The sequence below is a fragment of the Tenrec ecaudatus genome, chromosome 15 (assembly GCF_050624435.1).
Source record: "Tenrec ecaudatus isolate mTenEca1 chromosome 15, mTenEca1.hap1, whole genome shotgun sequence".
Taxonomy (NCBI): Eukaryota; Metazoa; Chordata; class Mammalia; order Afrosoricida; family Tenrecidae; genus Tenrec; species Tenrec ecaudatus.
The window spans coordinates 84,606,749-84,613,173 of NC_134544.1; the positions used below are offsets into that span (position 1 = coordinate 84,606,749).

Consider the following 6,425-nt stretch of genomic DNA (forward strand, 5'->3'; position numbering starts at 1 on the left):
TAGTGACACACGGAGAGAAACCAAAGAGGGTATTTGCAAAGTCACTATATTGCCAGAGCTTTCCTTCTTATTGAGATAACTGGTATGAGATGTCACATGACTTCCTGTAGTTTCCTATCTTGAGTGAATTTTGTATGTTTTCAGTTTTGTGTGTTTCTGTGAAGAAAACTTAGAAGCACAGGTAAAAGTTTTACCCACATTCAATGCAGTTTCATGGTAACTATCCTACCTGAAATCATTGATGAGACATAAGTGTTTAAATTTTTTTAAATGTTTTTTTTATGATTTAAAACTTAACAGAGTAAATTGGTTTTCTATTCAACAGTTCATACATTGATTGCAGTCCCCAAGATACACCAGCTTTCTTCCCACTTCTGCCCACTCCCTGTGTTTTTATACTATTCATCCTTCTGTCATGTTTCTTCTAGCTTTTATAAGTTTTTAGCCATAAGCAAATGCTGTTCCTTTGATTTTGTATGGTTGATTTTCCAGGGAGTGTATGTTATTCTTCCCCTCCAAGTCTATATATAGTTGGGCTGAAAGCTGAGTCAGAGGAGTGAGTGCAGGTCCAACAGTGAAACATCGCTAAAGGCCACAATCTGTAGATTCCAAGTTTCCAGCAGACCAGTAAGCCTGATCTATTTTATGGTTTTGGTTTGTTCCACTTTCTTCCCCACTCGACACAGGACTCTCTTTTGTGACCCTTTTCAGAGTAATTAGCACTGGAAGCCGAGCACCATCTAGTTCTTCTGGTCTCACGGTTGTGGAGTCTGAGGTTCACTGTGTTCCATTCATCCTTTGGAATAATTGTCCCCATACATCTTCTATTCTCTTTATTCTTATTTTATGGTACTTCTGTGCTGTCTCTGGTGGCTAACAAAGAGCATGCAGGTAGGGCAGGTACAAGTGTCATCTGGGTGGGCACTCTACTGCGTGATATAGCTGTGGATCCAGAAACACTAGGTTCTGTTCTCTTTCGGGTACTGAAAACTGGAAGAGCAATGAGGTACCTATGCACTCTGTGGAAGTCTGGAGGGTCTTCTCCCCACAAGGGTGGTCATGCCAATAGAGGGACAGCAATGCAGAACATGGATCCCCATATGGTCACAATTGTCTGTTCCCACGCTTGGCCCAGGCCAAACTCTAGCACCTCATCCTCTCTTTTGAAAGCTTTGTTACACTAACTCCAATGAAAGGTTTTCTTCTTGGAAACTGTCTAATGTTTAAGGAAACCTGACTTCCACATATAAGATTTTTTACATTTAACTCATGCAAAGAGCTTCTTTTCTTTGTGAAATCTCTGGTGTACTGTAAGGCATCACGTCTGGCTGAAAGCTTTACCACACTCAACACCTATTAAGGTTTTTCTCCACAAAGAATTCATAGATGAGTTATGAGATGTGCTTTCTGAATGAAGCCTTTGACACATTCACTACAAACAGGGTTTCTCTCTCTGCATGGTGAGTTTTCTGATGAACGATGAGCTTATTCTTCCTGAAAAAGGCTTCCCACATTCACCACATACATGGGGTTTAGCTTCTGTGTGAAGTTTCTGATATGCTATAAGCTATGTTTTCTGGCTGAAAGCTTTACCACACTCACCACATACATAGCGGTTTTCTCCTGTGAATTTGTAGCTGAGTTTTGAGATTTCCTTCCTGAATGAAGCTTTTGCCACATTCACTACACACATGGGGTTTCTCTCCAGTATGAGTTCCCTGATGAACACTGAGGTCCTTCTATCTGATAAAACCTTTTCCACATTCACCACATATGTACAGTTTCTATCGAGTATGAGTCTGCTGGTGAACAGTGAGAGAAATCATCCAGGTAAAAGCCTTTCCACATTCACCACACACATAGGGTTTCTCTAGTATGAGTTCACTGATGAACCGTGAGAGCAGTCTTCCTGATATAGCCTTTGCAATAGGCACCACATACATAGGGGTTCTCTTCAGTATGAAATCGTAGATGAGTTTTGAGGTGTGTTTTCCGGTTGAAACCTTTGCCACATTCACCACACACATAGGGTTTCTCTCCAGTATGAATTCGCTGATGAACAGTGAGAGAAGTCATCCAGGTAAAGGCTTTTCCACATTCACCACATATATGGGGTTTCTCTCTTGTATGAGTTAGTAGATGAGTTTTGAGATATGTTTTCTGAGTGAAGCCTTTTCCACATTCATCACACACATGGGGTTTCTCTCCAGTATGAGTTACTTGATGAGTTTTGAGCTGTTTTTTGAGAATGAAGCCTTTTCCACATTCATCACATACATGGGGTTTCTCGCCAGTGTGAATTCGTAGATGAGTTTTGAGATGTGTTTTCCAGTTGAAACCTTTGCCACATTCACCACATACATGGGGTTTCTCTCCAGTATGAGTTCACTGATGAACAGTGAGGTTTTTCTTCCCGATAAAAGCTTTTCCACATTCACCACATACATGGGGTTTCTCTCCTGTATGAGTTAGTAGATGAGTTTTGAGATTTGTTTTCCGAATGAAGCCTTTTCCACATTCACCACATACATGGGGTTTCCGCCCAGTATGAGTTCGCTGATGAACAGTGAGAGAAGTCTTCTTGATAAAGCCTTTTCCACATTCACCACACACATGGGGTTTCTCTCCAGTATGAGTTCGCTGATGAACAGTGACCTCAATCTTCTTGAATGTTTGCCCACACTGAGTACATTCATAGGTCTTACCTAGTGTATCAGTGATCCGGTGCTCATAGAACACAGACTCCTCGATGAAGGTTGTCCCACATTTATCACCTGTGTGCGGTTTCTCAATTTCATCAGATTTCTGATGCTGATGGCATTGTGACTTCATGAGCCTAGATTGTTCACACTCAGGGAATTCCTTTTCAGTACAACATTGCTCTTGTTCAACATGGAGAAAAGTTTCCTCATCTTCACTGAGCACAACTGACTTCTGTATTTTATTGCTTCTATTCTGATTTAATTCCAGGATGATTAAATATGATTTTACGATTTTTTCATGTAAGCCAAACATCTCATCATTTTCCTTTGGAGGAAAATTATTTTTGTGCTGAGAAACAATAATTTCCAATGCATTAAATTTATAACACCGTTCTGTTCTGTCTATGCAACTTTCATATTGCGAGTGCTCAAGCAAATGATCATCATCTTTGTGGATTTCTGTAAAGCAAAAGAACATTGACTCTTTTCACCATCTTGATTGACAACAGATCTCTTAAAATATGCATTGATACAAAGTAGATCTTTAGTGACAACCCTTTTATATGAATAAAACACTATGCTTAATGTTTATTGCCCATTGGAGGTAACACAACAGTGCAAACAATCTAAATAGTTAACTTATTGTAGAAATCAGGTTGGCTATGAAAGTGATGAATGGACACAGATTTGGTATTTGCCTAAGAAGGAAGAAATTGAGACCAATAGACCACAGATGTGATAAGGCTTGCCAATTATTCAACTAAATAGACTGATACTGGCTCTTTTTAATTAGATAATCAAGTGGTTTATAAAGCTGAGATTGACAAATTAAAGAAGACTAAAATCATATTCATCATCAAAAAGTATATGGGAAGATCTTCCCTTAAGTGTAATTCTGTCAGCAGATGGTTAATATTAATATGCCTGCAAGTAAGACCAGTTACCAAAAGTGTTATTTAGATTTGTGCACCAACTGTTTAGCAAACAAAGTGTGGGGTCCAGTCCCAGAGTCAAAAGGCTCGTAGGAATAGCATGTGCAAGTAAGAAAGATAAAGCAGACAGCAAAAACGGGGTAGAGTGGCTTCATCTCCGATGCTGTAATAAGATAGTGAGGTCATTTACCAGTGAGTTTATATTGCAGCGAGGTGTGCGAGCCTCCAGAAAGCATGGACAACAGAACAGACAGATGTGAATGTGGGAATATGTTGAACTCTTTTAGAACACTTCATGATAAGTATCAGGCTGTGGGAAACAAGATCAAGAAGAGATTGGAGGCAGACCAATTCTTTATTCTCAGAATTAAAGATAGAATTAAAGATTGCAAGGCCAGGTATCTGGTTGGAGGGAAGCATTCACATTTGTAAGTTGGAGAAGAGCCCCAATTACATTCTCCTAATTAAAAATCATCCCCACAATATCCTTTCATTACAGTGCTACCTTAATGATACCTCATACAACACATGACTATTACCATCTGCGAGCAGCTTTAACTATAAGAGCAGATATGTTGTTATTGTTCTCCCTGCTCAGTGGATAGTTACTTCCCTCACTTGCCCTCAGCCTCAGCACTGGTCTTTAGTTGCTCACCCAATCACTTCAGGGACCTTCAGGGTAAAGCCACTGCCTACCTTGTTAAGTAGGTAGGCATCACTGTGAGTAAGGAGTGGGGGCGGGGCTGCATGCCCTGACACTATAAAAATTGGTGAAAGAATACAAAGCCTTTTTATGTCTGCCCTTCAATTATACAACCATCCCTTAAGACCCATCCAGAGGGAATTTAAGAGACAAAGTGATAGTTGATTGCTTGAGTGATAGCAACAAAGGGAACCTGATTGCTTTTAAAGCTAGGCATCTTTTAGCTGAGTAGCAAGAAGTCAGGTCCCTGTAGGAGCTATATTCTAACATCTTACTGGAGAGCAGTTGTGGAGACCACTCTATCTGGAGATTGTGCATTTCAGCTCTAGCTTTATCCTTGGGGCTTGGAGGTTTTCTTCTAACACTAGTACTGGTCTCCCAAGCCATGAAGTCAGGAGTATAGAGGTAAGGTTGCTTACACTTTCATCCAGGTTCTGTTTTCCACGATAACGAAATTGAGGGTGGGAGAGGGAGGGAATACGGGCAGGTGATATCAAGGAATTCAAGAAGAAAATATTTTGAAACCAGGGTAGTATCAATACAATTAACTAAATAAATATATATACACTAGAAAATTTTGCATACCTTTTGCAGCCTGACATTGATCAACCATACATACAATCATGTACACAGATGAATGTAAAATTTGGGAACAATATAAGTAATTGGAAAATGCAGCCTTAGTGACAGAAATGACACACAAGTTTACCGATAAAATTTTGAGACTAATGATGAATTCAAAGCAAATTTTTATTAAACAAAAGAAGTGGAAACTATACATATGGATGAACAAACAAAAATCAAATCCACCATATCCATAGAAAGAAATGGTGGAGAAGCTCATTAGTCAAAACACACCCAAGGGTTAACTGTGGAACAGATCATCAATTGCTCAAATCCAAGTAGAAGTTAGGAAAAGTAGCTAGATCACAGAGCTGAGAGACTATGTAAAGAATAAACTTGAGGAATAAAAGACTGCTGACAGATCCAGCGCGCTGGCTTCCCTCACAGTGGTCACCGAGTTCGGGCGCATCGCGGTGGAATTCCTGTGGTGAGGGTCAAACCCCAAGATCGACGAAGGCGCCGCGAGGAAACTCAACGTGAGTAGGGACACCTTCCAGCATATTGTGGAAGGGTTAACATATCTCCTCAATGAGAGCTCGAAGCTCATGACTTCCGAACTGGATTTCCAGGACTCTGTGTTTGTTCTGGGATTCTCTGAAGAACTGAACAGATTGTTGCTTCAGCTTTACCTGGACAACCGAAAGGAGATCTGAACGATTCTGAGCGAATTGGCACCAAGGCTCCCCAGTTACCACAGCCTTGAATGGAGATTAGATGCACAGCTCGCAAGCAGAAGTCTCAGGCAACAGATTAAGTCATCAGTGACGATAAAGCTACACCTCATCAGAATAGAGATCACACCACCAGAGTTCTGCAGACTGTACCAAGTGACCCTGTTCCATTTGGTGCAGCAGCTGGAACAAGCACTGGGAGAGATGAAAACAAAGCACTGTCGGAGGGTTGTCCGAAACATCAAGTAGCACCATCAAGCTGAAGACACGGATCCCTCTGCATCGTCGGGGAATTGGGGATGACAGTAATTACTCTCCAGATTTTTTTTTTAATTGTTGATGGTAATACATATCGATTAGATGAGATTTCTTTCTGTGCCAAGATACTGAGGACGTGGTAATGAACTAAAGTTCCTTTCCTGGTGCAAATTGTGTAAGATCCTTGAACAATTAAACTCTGTTTTGTATTTTAAATGTGTAAATAGGATTAAATCAAGTGGAAATGAATCTATACTGTTTATATCTTCTGTATATTTGAATGACTGTCCTGTTTTTGATACTTCTGTTGACTGGTTGATTTTCTTTATTATTTACATCCTCACTGACCAAAATTGAAAATAAATTCTGGGGATTTTTCTATTACTAAAAAAATAAAAAGACTGCTGAAAGAAGACTAATGACTGAGAAGAGATGAGATGTGGGACAACACGAAAGACATCTTACATATGAAAACCAAAAGGCTACTCAAAAGACAGAAGAGAGAGAGCAATATTGAATATACTATGCATTGTTT

At 40.0% G+C, this 6,425-nt stretch overlaps 1 pseudogene; it reads left to right on the top strand.

The window, feature by feature from the left end:
• Positions 1–1,793: 1,793 nt before the first annotated feature.
• On the top strand, positions 1,794–5,881 carry LOC142427561 (COMM domain-containing protein 2-like; annotated as a pseudogene).
• The last annotated feature ends 544 nt before the right edge of the window (positions 5,882–6,425 follow it).